Raw genomic sequence first — 12,260 nt, 5'->3', positions numbered from 1 at the left:
CGGAGGTTGTGGTGCGCCGAGATCGGGCCATTGCACTCCAGCCTGGGTAACAAGAGCAAAATTCCGTCTCAAAAAAAAAAAAGAAACTCCGTCTCAAAAAACAAAAAAAACAAAACAACAACAACAAAAAAACCATTGGTTGGGTGCAAACTATTAAATTTTACTGAAGACATTTGCAACCAAATATACTATAATCATATTCACTGTCTCAGAGACCTGGGTTATTTCTTTCCCCCTCTTGCACTACTACTGACTCACAATATGGCCCTAAGCAAATTATGTAGTCTCTAGGCTTGTGTTATAATCATATGTGTAGTAATGACTGTTAATTGCCATTACATGTGCTTAGGATTCTCAGCTAAACACAAATCATCACATACTGTAATACTATTTGTTCTGCCTTTGGAGGAATTGACTCATAATTCCAGGGACATATTAGAATACTCTTTGAGTCGATATCTCCAGTGATCCAGCCATTAAATTAACATCTCCCGATTTCCCAGCTTTTTCATGATGGCCCTTGATGGTCCTGATCTAATTTTCCTTGGGTTGTTTAATCTTTCCTAATACCAACCAACTGTAGTTCCATGATTCATAATATGGTATTTATGGCTAAATAATGAAAAGTTCCTGAATCAGACCTGGTATCTTACAGGTACTGCAAACTCAACAAGTCCATATTAGACACTTGGACGGCTAATCCAATACCCACTGCCAATCCTCCTCTCTCTCCTATCTATCTTCACCATAAAGTTAAATACTCATTTATCCAATGCCCCTTGCAGTTACTGGTAACTGAAGACATCAAAGAATATTGTCATTTTAGAAGCATCTACCTTTAATTCCAAAATTCCATAACAAATATTCCTGTCAAGTAATATTAAGTTAATACTATAGAGCAGCTTTGGATACGTGGAAGTTTGCCCTTGCAACGGACAGCCAGTATGTGTTAATATTAGCTTTCTATAATCAGTGAGAGTGCTTATCCTGTGATTATATTTATCTTTATGCGTGCTAAATCCTCCTCTCTCTCCTGGAGATTATTCTAGGAAAGGAGAAAGATTCACCACTATGATACATATACATGAATTATAGAGCTATACTCAATATAGTCTAGTTAAATTACCATACTTAGAGAAGATTAACGAAACAACTATGAATTTCAGGTGTATTGTGTTTACCACCCGCCCTCCCACCAACACACAGTATTCTGTGCACAAAGAAAATAGATAACAGAATATCAGAGCTACAGGAAACCTTAGTAATAATTCAGTCCAACAAGTTCATTTTTACTTTTTTTTTTAGGCAGCTCTCTGAACCAGGATAAGTTGAGACTCCTACAACATGCTTATTTATAAAGATGTTTAAACTGAAATCTATGAAAACTGAGGCCTAAAGAAATCAGAAAACTTCTAAATCATAGTCAGTCTATGGCAAAGCCATGGCTAAAAACCACTGTCATCTGCTCCTGAGTTTATCTCCAATCTTTAAAATTGGGTCGAGAGAGGTGGCTCACACCTGTAATCCCAGCACTTTGGGAGGCCAAGGCGGGCAGATAAGGAGGTCAAGAGATGGAGACCATCCTGGCCAACATGGTGAAACCCCATCTCTACTAAAAATACAAAAAATCAGCCAAACTAAAACTAGTTTTAGTTCCAGGGTGGAATACTATTTTTCAAAAGAAGGTTATTACTTTTTAGAAGAGATTGTACCTCCCATATGTCCATCCCTTCCGAGCTTATATCCATGATTCCATGATGCAAGTGGTTTAATTCCATTATTTCTTTTCTTTTCTTTTCTTTTTTTTTTTTGAGATAGAGTCTCTCCCTCTGTTACCCATGGGGCTGGAGTGCAATGGTACAATCATGGCTCAATGCAGTTGTGACTTCCCATGCATAATTGATCCTCCCATCTCAGCCTCCTGAGTAGCTGAAACTATAGGGCCCACCATGCTCAGCTAATTTTTTTTTTTTTTAAATTGTAGAGTTGGGATTTCATCATGTTGCCCAGACTGGTTTGAACTCCTGATCTCATGCAATCCTCCCACCTTGGCCTCCTAAAGTACTGGAATTATAGGTGTTAGCCACTGTGCCCAGCCTGATTTCAATTTCTTTGTATGTAAATCATACCTATCCTTAGGGAATTATTATGAAAATTAAGTGAATTGATTTGTAAAAAAGAATTTTAAAAATTGTAAAAGCCATACAAATTTGAGGCATTACCATTATTACCTAATACAGCAGAACTTGACAAATATTTTCATGGATTTCAGAAATTAACAGGGTCCATGGTAAAGAGCAAGAGCAAGCACAGTAAGTGTTTATTAAATGAATTAACAAAATGATTAGAACCTCGTTCCAAGAAGCATTATCTTATATACCTAAATGAGCTGGGTACGGTGGCTCCTGTCTGTAATCCCTGCACTTTGAGAGACCAAGGCTTGAGGATGGCTTGAGCCCAGGAATTCAGGACCAGCCTGGTTAACATAGTAAGACCTCCTCACCCGCATCTCCACAATTTTTTTTTTTTTTTTTTTTTTTTGAGACGGAGTTTTGCTCTTGTTACCCAGGCTGGAGTGCAACGGCGCGATCTCGGCTCACCGCAACCTCCGCCTCCTGGGTTCAGGCGATTCTCCTGCCTCAGCCTCCTGAGTAGCTGGGATTACAGGCATGCGCCACCATGCCCAGCTAATTTTTTGTATTTTTAGTAGAGAAAGGGTTTCACCATGTTGACCAGGATGGTCTCGATCTCGAACTCGTGATCCACCCACCTTGGCCTCCCAAAGTGCTGGGATTACAGGCTTGAGCCGCCACGCCTGGCCTTCCTCTTTTCAAATCTATCTTAGAATTTTTTGTTTGGGATCACTAGGGGACCATATGTGTGAAATATGAAAGAAGCAGGTTGGAAATGCCTAATGTAGGAAAGAGGAAATGGGAAAGAAAATTAATCACCCAAATAAAAGAAAAAGCCATTATGTCACATCCACCAAACAAGATGCCAGAATACAAACCTAAGGATCAGTGGACATGAGTGGGAAGGAAAGAAGCTAAAACTAAAGACTTTTATTCTTGTCTTACAAGGGGCAACAAAAGAGATATTTGTTAAAATATGAATTCTATCAAAAAACTCTTTCCCAGGATGGAATTGAGGGCAACTGTACAGAAAGTACACAATTTCCTCCCTTAAAGTCTACAGAAATAAAATGGTTCACGTGTATGAGGACTCCCGTTTACTAAGGCATTCCACTCTATATACATAGCCAATTTGAAATATAATGTTAGGGAAACAGAAACAAAGATCATCAGTATAAAAATACTATGGTCATACATGATGCACACAGCAGTAACATCACTCTTGAATAGTCTTCATTTTCACTTCCACGAGGGCATTTACCAGCAGTTAAACTAGCAATTTCATTTAAGTAGAAAAGTAATTTGATGCCAAGAAAGACATGGTAAACTGCAGAGTGGAAAAATACTCGTGTAGGCCACAAACTGTGCAATAGGGATGGATTACTGAAGGGGCCAATGGGGTCTATTTCCATACACTGGCAGATCAACTTAAAATATCTTGCTTCAATTTAAGACTGAATGTTCTTAGTATGTTTTAGTTTTCCCAGAGCTTAAATTCTAAAGTCAATTCATTTAGGTTGTGGAAATTAACTTGAGGTTTTTTCTTTTCACAGAGCAAAATTAATGAATAATCTGTCCTTGTGAAAAATTTGTGATTCTGAGAGAATTTAAAATTCATGTTAGGAAAGGCCAGAGGTGCTACATTTAAAAGGGATTGTGGCAAAGTATGACTTCTTAATAACTACTGTCTCAACATATTTTTCTTTTGAGGAGCTACAACTGTAGCTTCCATAGGCTTGCTAGAAGCACCAGAAACCTTCCATTGGGCACCAGAGGCTTTGGGTTACGTGCCATCAGGTCTTATCCATATATGGAATATTATTGCTCCTCAAAAGAAATGCTGTTGACTATACAGCAATGCTGTTCACTTCTGCTTCCTCATACTCCAAGTGAAGAAAAGGAGTCCTCACTAATCTCTAGCTGATCAGACAATATTAAGAGGAAATTCTCAATAAATAATAGATTCTAGGCTGGGCACAGTGGCTCACACCTGTAATCCTAGCACTTTGGGAGGCTGAGGTGGGTGGATCACCTGAGGTCAGGAGTTCAAGACCAGCCTGGCCATCACAGTGAAACCCCATCTTTAAAAAAAAGAAAATAATAATAGATTCCGGCCAGGTGCAGTGGTTCACACCTGTAATTCTAGCACTTTGGGAAGCCGAGGCAGGTGGATCGCTTGAGGTCGGGAGTTCAAGACCAGCCTGGCCAACATGGTAAAACCCCATCTCTACTAAAATACAAAAATTAGCCAGGCGTGGTGTCGGGTACCTGTAATCTCAGCTCCTCAGGAGGCTGAGGCAGGAAAATCATTTAAACCTGGGAAGCAGAGGTTGCAGTGAGCCAGGATTGCGCCACTACACTCCAGCCTGGGTGACAGAGCAAGATTCCGTTTCAAAACTACTACTACTACTACTAATAATAATAATAAATGCATTCCCACTGCAATAAAAAAGGGAAGGGGAGGTTTATGGAAACTGTTTTAAATGGAAAAGAAAAGGCAAAAATTCAAAGTTTAGTACTATTTTTAAAAATTCCAGAACCAGGCCGGGCGCGGTGGCTCAAGCCTGTAATCCCAGCACTTTGGGAGGCCGAGGCGGGTGGATCACAAGGTTGAGAGATCGAGACCAACCTGGTCTACATGGTGAAACCCCGTCTCTACTAAAAATACAAAAAATTAGCTGGGCATTGTGGCGCGTGCCTGTAATCCCAGCTACTCAGGAGGCTGAGGCAGGAGAATTGCCTGAACCCAGGAGGTGGAGGTTGTGGTGAGCCGAGATCGCGCCATTGCACTCCAGCCTGGGTAACAAGAGCGAAACTCCGTCTGAAAAAAAAAAAAAAAAAAAAAAAAAAAATTCCAGAACCAGGCTTAGTCTGTAATCCCAGTACTTTGGGAGGCTGAGGCCGTAGGATCACTTGGGGCCAGAAAGTGAAGACCAGCCTGGGCAACAAAGCAAGATCCTGTCTCCACAAAAAAAATTTAAAAATTAGGGCCGGGCGCGGTGGCTCAGCCTGTAATCCCAGCACTTTGGGAGGCCGAGGCGGGTGGATCACGAGGTCGAGAGATCGAGACCATCCTGGTCAACATAGTGAAACCCCGTCTCTACTAAAAATACAAAAAACTAGCTGGGCATGGTGGTGCGTGCTTGTAATCCCAGCTACTTAGGAGGCTGAGGCAGGAGAATTGCCTGAGCCCAGGAGGTGGAGGTTGCGGTGAGATGAGATCGCGCCATTGCACTCCAGCCTGGGTAACGAGAGCGAAACTCCGTCTCAAAAAAAAAAAAAAAAAAAAAAAATTAGTAAGGCATGGTGACATGTACCTGTAGTTCCAGCTACTCCAGAGGCTAAGGCAGGAGAATTGCTTAAGCCCAGGAGGTCAAAGCTAACTACAATAAGCTATAATCATTCCAGCGCACTCCAGACCGAAAGACAGACTGAGACCCTGTTTCTAAACAAAAAAAAAAATGGTCGGGTTTGGTGGCTCACGCCTGTAATCCCAGCACTTTGGGAGGCCAAGGCGGGCAATTCGCAGGGCTGAGAGATCAAGACCTGGCCAACATGGTGAAACCCCATCTCTACTAAAATTATAAAACTTAGCTAAGCATTAAGCATGGTGGCATGCACCTGTAGCCCCAGCTACTTGGGAGGCCGAGGCAGGAGAATCGCTTGAACCCAGGAGGTGGAGGTTGCAGTGAGCTAAGATCGGTTGCAGTGAGTCAAGACACTTGACATCCGATTTTGGGAGAGTGTCTCACATCTTTAACCTTAGAACTTTGGGAGGCCAAAGTAGATGGATCAATTAAGGCCAGGAGTTCAAGATGAACCTGGGAAACATGGTAAAACTCTGTATGTACAAAAAATAACCAGATATGCCTGGAGGTGTTGGGTCATGCCTGCAATCCCAGTACTTTGGGAGGCTGAGGCAGTTGGATCACTTGAGGCCTGCAGTCTGAGACCAGTCTGGCCAACATGGTGAAACCCCATCTCTAATGAAAATACAAAACTTAGCCAGGCATAGTGGCATATGCCTGTAGTCCCAGCTACTCAGGAGGCTGAGGCACATGAATCACTTGAACCCAGGAGACGGCGGCTGCAGTGAGCCAAGATCATGCCACTGCACTCCAGCCTGGGTGACAGAGCAAGACTCTGTCTTAAAAAAAAAAAAAAATTACCAGATATGGTAGTATATGTCTGCAGTCCCAGCTACTCAGGAGGCTAAGGTGGGAGGATCACCTGAGTCTGGGAGAGAGAGACTGCAGTAAGCTGTAATCACGCCACTGTATTCTAGCCTAGGTAACAGAGTGAGACTGTCTCAAAAAAAAAAAAAAAAAAATTCTAACAGTGCATGAAATTCACAGCCTACATTTAGTATGAATAGTACCTATCATACTACCTTCCATTATAAACTAGAAATGTATGTTTGTTCAAAGTAATGCCCACTATCTAGGGAGATGTAAGAAGTTACTCCCTGCTTTCTTTTTCTTTTTTTTTTTTCAGACGGAGTTTCGCTCTTGTTACTCAGGCTGGAGTGCAATGGCGCGATCTCGGCTCACCGCAACCTCCGCCTCCTGGGTTCAGGCAATTCTCCTGCCTCAGCCTCCTGAGTAGCTGGGATTACAGGCACGCGCCACCATGCCCAGCTAATTTTTTGTATTTTTAGTAGAGACGGGGTTTCACCATGTTGACCACGATGGTCTCGATTTCTTGACCTCTTGATCCACCTGCCTCGGCCTCCCGAAGTACTGGGATTACAGGTTTGAGCCACCGCGCCTGGCCTTCTTTTATTTATTTTTTTTTTTTTTGAGATGGATTCTCGCTCTGTTGCCCAGGCTGGAGTGCCCCATGGTACAATCTTGGCTCACTGCAACCTCCACCTCCTGGGTTCAAGAAATTCTCCTATATCAGCTTCCTGAGTAGCTGAGACTACAGGTGCCCACCACCATGCCGGGCTAATTTTTGTATTTTTAGTAGAGACGGGGTTTCACCATATTGGTCAGGCTGGTCTCAAATTCCTGACCTCAGGCGATCTGCCCATCTTGGCCTCCCAAAGTGCTGAGATTATAGGCATGAGCCATGGTACCCTGCCTCCCTCTTTATAAGCCTTGACATGAAAGTTAGGAAGCACATAAACACGGAGAAAGCCACCAACTCAGAGAACAGAGGAGACAGGGCCAGAGACTAGCCCCTTCATTAAACAGTAAGTGACTGCAAGGACATTTGCCTCAGTCATGGTTAAATTTGAAGGGATAACTGGAAGGGTGGGGACAAAAAGGTATAACTAAATATAACAGACACTCAGGTAATAGCTGAAATTATAGGTGCAGATAACCTAAACATCAGGTGTAAACAAAGGGAATGAGTCAGGGCTCTACCAGCTTGTGTTGATTCACTGGTGTGCTCCTAAACTAAGTAGCATTCCTTTCTCAAACATGCAGACTGATATCCTGAAGCAATTTTCCATCCAGGTATGAAGCATGGAAGAAGAGAATTAACAATTTTTTGAGGCACTCAAAAAAAGAATACTATTGAATTCTCATGTTTTAACCAAACTCAAAATTATTACCCTCCAAATAAGAAATCTAAAATATTCTAACTTTTTTCTGACAATCTGAAAATAATTTCTCAAATGTTTTTGGTTTTCTGGTTTGCTTGGGGCTTTTTGCTTTGTTTTTTGAGGAGTGCTGTTGACAATCTAGCAAAATTAACATTCCTTTCAGCTGTACACTGTATTCAAACCTGGTTAATACTCAATGATTAAGCAACAGTTACCCACCCCCAATTTTAAACATACATCCCTTTTATAAAGAATTTTAGATTTTTTTCAAATGAATAAAATTAATACCTTACACAAAGCAGTCTTCAAGGATTTTATGTACCTGCCTCCCTAATCTCTCTCTCTTTTTTTTTTTTCTTTTTTTTTTTTTTTGAGATGGAGTCTTGCTTTGTTGCTAGGCTGGAGTGCAGTGGCACAATCTCAGCTCATGCAACCTCCGCCTCCTGGGTTCAAGCAATTCTCCTGCCTCAGCCTCCCGAGTAGCTGGTACTACAGGTGCCCAACACAACACCTGGCTAATGTTTTGTATTTTAGTAGAGATGGGGTTTCACCATGTTGACCAGGATGGTTTCAATCTGAACCTGTGATCTGCCCGACTTGGCCTCCCAAAGTGCTGAGATTACAGGCCCTAATCATTTCTATTTTGCCCTTTTTTTTTTCCCATTCAGCACCACATCAACATATTAGTAAGTTAGCCTACTGCTTTAAGTAAAGATCTACATTTAAGATAGTTTTACAAGTTATAAAACGGCAACTTTTTGGCTTAGTGTATTCTCTCCCATTTATCGGTGTTAATGAGGAGCCATTCTAGTCCCCTGACATTAATACTTTTTTTTTTTTAAGAAATGGGGTTTCGGGCTGGGTGTGGTGGTTCACACCTGTAATCCCAGCACTTTGGGAGGCCGAGGCGGGTGGATCACGAGGTCAGGAGATCAAGACCATCCTGGTCAAAATGGTGAAACCCCATCTCTACTAAAAATACAGAAAATTAGCTGGGCATGGTGGCACGTGCCTGTAATCCCAGCTACTCAGGAGGCTGAGGCAGAATTGCCTGAACCCAGGAGACGGAGGTTGCAGTGAGCTGAGATCGTGCCATTGCACTCCAGCCTGGGTAACAAGAGCGAAACTCTGTCTCAAAAAAAAAAAAAAAAAAAGAAAGAAAGAAATGGGGGTGGATCTGCCCACCTTGGCCTCTCAAAGTGCTGGGATTACGGGCGTGAGCCACCATGCCCAGCCCATTAATACTATTTCAATGCTAACACCATACAAGATCTAAAAAAAAAAAAAAAAAAAATGGCTGGTCACAGTGGCTCACGCCTGTAATCCCAGCACTTTGGGAGGCCGAGGTGGGTGGATCACGAGGTCAAGAGATCGAAACCATCCTGGTCAACATGGTGAAACCCCGTCTCTACTAAAAATACAAAAAAAAAAAAAAAAATTAGCTGGGCATGGCGGCGCGTGCCTGTAATCCCAGCTACTCAGGAGGCTGAGGCGGGAGAATTGCCTGAACCCAGGAGGCCGAGGTTGCGGTGAGCAGAGATCGCGCCATTGCACTCCAGCCTGGCTAACAAGAGTGAAACTCCGTCTGAAAAAAAAAAGAAAGAAGGCATTAAAAATGTCGAGAGATCGAGACCATCCTGGTCAACATGGTGAAACCCCGTCTCTACTAAAAATACTAAAAATTAGCTGGGCATGGTGGCGCGTGCCTGTAATCCCAGCTACTCAGGAGGCTGAGGCAGAAGAATTGCCTGAACCCAGGAGGTGGAGGTTGCGGTGAGCCGAGATTGCGCCATTGCACTCCAGCCTGGGTAACAAGAGCGAAACTCCATCTCAAAAAAATAAATAGGCCGGGCGCGGTGGCTCAAGCCTGTAATCCCAGCACTTTGGGAGGCCGAGGCGGGTGGATCACAAGGTCAAGAGATCGAGACCATCTTGGTCAACATGGTGAAACCCCGTCTCTACTAAAAATACAAAAAAAAATAGCTGGGCATGGTGGTGCGTGCCTGTAATCCCAGCTACTCAGGAGGCTGAGGCAGGAGAATTGCCTGAACCCAGGAGGCGGAGGTTGCGGTGAGCCGAGATCGCGCCATTGCACTTTAGCCTGGGTAACAAGAGCGAAACTCCGTCTCAAAAAAAATAAATAAATAAAATAAAATAAAATAAAATAAATAAATAAATAAATAAATAAATAAAATAGCCAGGTGCAGTTGCTCACGCCTGTAATCCCAGAACTTTGGGTGGCCAAGGTGGGTGGATCACAAGGTCAAGAGATTGAGACCATCCCGGCCAACATAGTGAAACACTATCTCTACTAAAAATACAAAAATTATCTGGGCATGGTGGCAGGTGCCTGTAATCCCACCTACTTGGGAGGCTGAGGCAGGAGAATCGCTTGAACCAGGGAGGCGGAGGTTGCAGTGAACTGAGATCACCACTGCACTCCAGCCTGGGCAATAGAGCCAGACTCCATCCCCCTACCAAAAAAAAAAATTTTTTTTTAATTGTAAAGGACAACATAGATCAATATCAAAACATCTCTGGTGAAGTATGGTTTTCAGAAATTCACTTTAGTCTTTTTGTTGTTGTTTTTAGCAGAATTTATATTTGCCCAGAGCCAGTTTAATTTTTTTCAATTATTATTAATAATATTTAAATTTTCAATTTAATTATTAATATTTAAATTATTGTTTTTACTTTATGTTAATAAAAAAATTTATTCTAGAATATAATTAATAATCTTTGAAGAGACTAATATAGAATATTCATCTTCAGTACTAAAAAATATTATATATATTGCTAGCGGTTTTCTAAAATGTTATCATCCCTTATTGCAATGAAAACAGAGTTAACAACGTAAATACTTTTACTGGCCAACAATTAAAGGAAAGTAACGAGGTAAATTCAAGACACTTAGTGTTCAGTAAGACAGATTTTGTTTCATTTGGACATACATTCACTTGTAAAGATGAGTATTCTTAGGAGAATGCTACTTTGTTAAAACTGGCATTTTTACTGAGCGTAGTGGCTCACACCTGTAATCCCAGTGCTCGTGAGGCTAAGGTGGGCAGATCATTTGAGGTCAGGAGGTTGAGACGAGCCTGGCCAATATGGTGAAACCCTGTCTCCACTAAAAATGCAAAAATTAGCCAGCTGTGGTGTGGTGGTGCATACCTGTAATCCCAGCTGCTCAAGAGGCTGAGGCAGGAGAATCACTTGAACCCAGGAGGCAGAGGTTACAGTGAGCCGAGGCTGCACTATTGCATGCCAGCCTGGGCAACAGAATGAAACTCTGCTTAAAAAAAAAAAAAAAGAAAAGCTAGTATTTTCCAAAAGTAAAATAACATAGTAATATATCAAAAATAAAAGCAGTAACAAAAAATGTTTGGCTAGATTAGAAAAGAAAAATTTTTATATAAAGCTGTTTTCAGATAATGAATAAAATTATTACAAGAATATTTCAGAAGTCAGTTGTATTATTACTAATGAAGTATTTAAATTATTATTATTATTATTGTTTTTTGAGACAGAGTTTCGCTCTTGTTGCCCAGGCTGGAGTGCAATGGCTCACTGCAACCTCCACCTTCCAGATTCAAGTGATTCTCCTACCTCAGCCTCTGAGTAGCTGGGATTACAGGTATGCACCACCATGCCCAGCTATTTTTGTATTTTTAGTAGAGACAGGGTTTCTCCATGTTGGTCGGGCTAGTCTCAAACTCCCAACCGCAGGTGATCCACCTTCCTCAGCCTCCCAAAGTGCTGGGATAACAGGCGTGACCCACCGCGCCTGACCTTAAATTATTTTTAAAAAGGGGTACAGAGCCTTGAAAATCAGCTATTTCATTAAATCTGTTTGCTGAAATTTGAACATCACTACTTGTTTCACTCTTTGCTCTCTAGACATGCCCTTCCCCTCAAACATACCCTCCATCCTTCCCACCTCCTACACCTATTCCATGTCGACCCTTCTCTCATCTGACCCAGAATACATTCCTACTACTTGCTCATTTATTCCAATTTCTCTCAGCATTTGTCTACCACTTGTAATGTATGAAATACTTTGGATTCACTTATGTGCAATTTATTAGTATTTACAAACCCATTTTGGGTACTTTTTAAAAGTAAAATCTTTGGGGCTTATATATTCTATTTCCCTCAGAGTGTCTAACAGAGTTTAGTTATTCAATAGAAGTTAATTAATTACATACAGCTTTGGATCCAGCATGGAAAAAAAAAAAAAAAAAAAACAAATAAAAGACTGGGAGACATTAACTGGATAACCTCCAGGCAGATGCAACAACACAGAATCCAGAGTACAATTTTCCTGAATATTAAGACAATCATAACAATAAATCCTGTTAGTCTTTAGACTCGCTAGCTTCTTAACCCAAACTGATCCACCAGAGAGGCAGTCTATTATAATGGTTAATATCAAAAGCTGTGTAGTTTGATAAATCTGATAACTAATCTTGCCTCTATCACCTACAAATGGCATGGCCTTGCACTGATTGTTTAATCTTCCAGGACTCAATTTCTTTATATTTTAAATGGAGACGATGCAACTGACTCACAGGGCTGTT

At 41.6% G+C, this 12,260-nt stretch overlaps 1 protein-coding gene across 2 annotated transcripts in view; it reads right to left on the bottom strand.

The window, feature by feature from the left end:
* The window catches only part of SNTB2 (syntrophin beta 2), a 135,022-nt gene that overhangs the window by 101,127 nt on the left and 21,635 nt on the right, over positions 1-12,260 (bottom strand). The gene's annotated exons all lie outside the window — the stretch shown is intronic.

The sequence above is a fragment of the Saimiri boliviensis genome, chromosome 1, assembly GCF_048565385.1.
Source record: "Saimiri boliviensis isolate mSaiBol1 chromosome 1, mSaiBol1.pri, whole genome shotgun sequence".
Taxonomy (NCBI): Eukaryota; Metazoa; Chordata; class Mammalia; order Primates; family Cebidae; genus Saimiri; species Saimiri boliviensis.
Note: the sequence above shows the minus strand (reverse complement) of the source record. Positions and strands in the feature narration are given on the sequence as shown.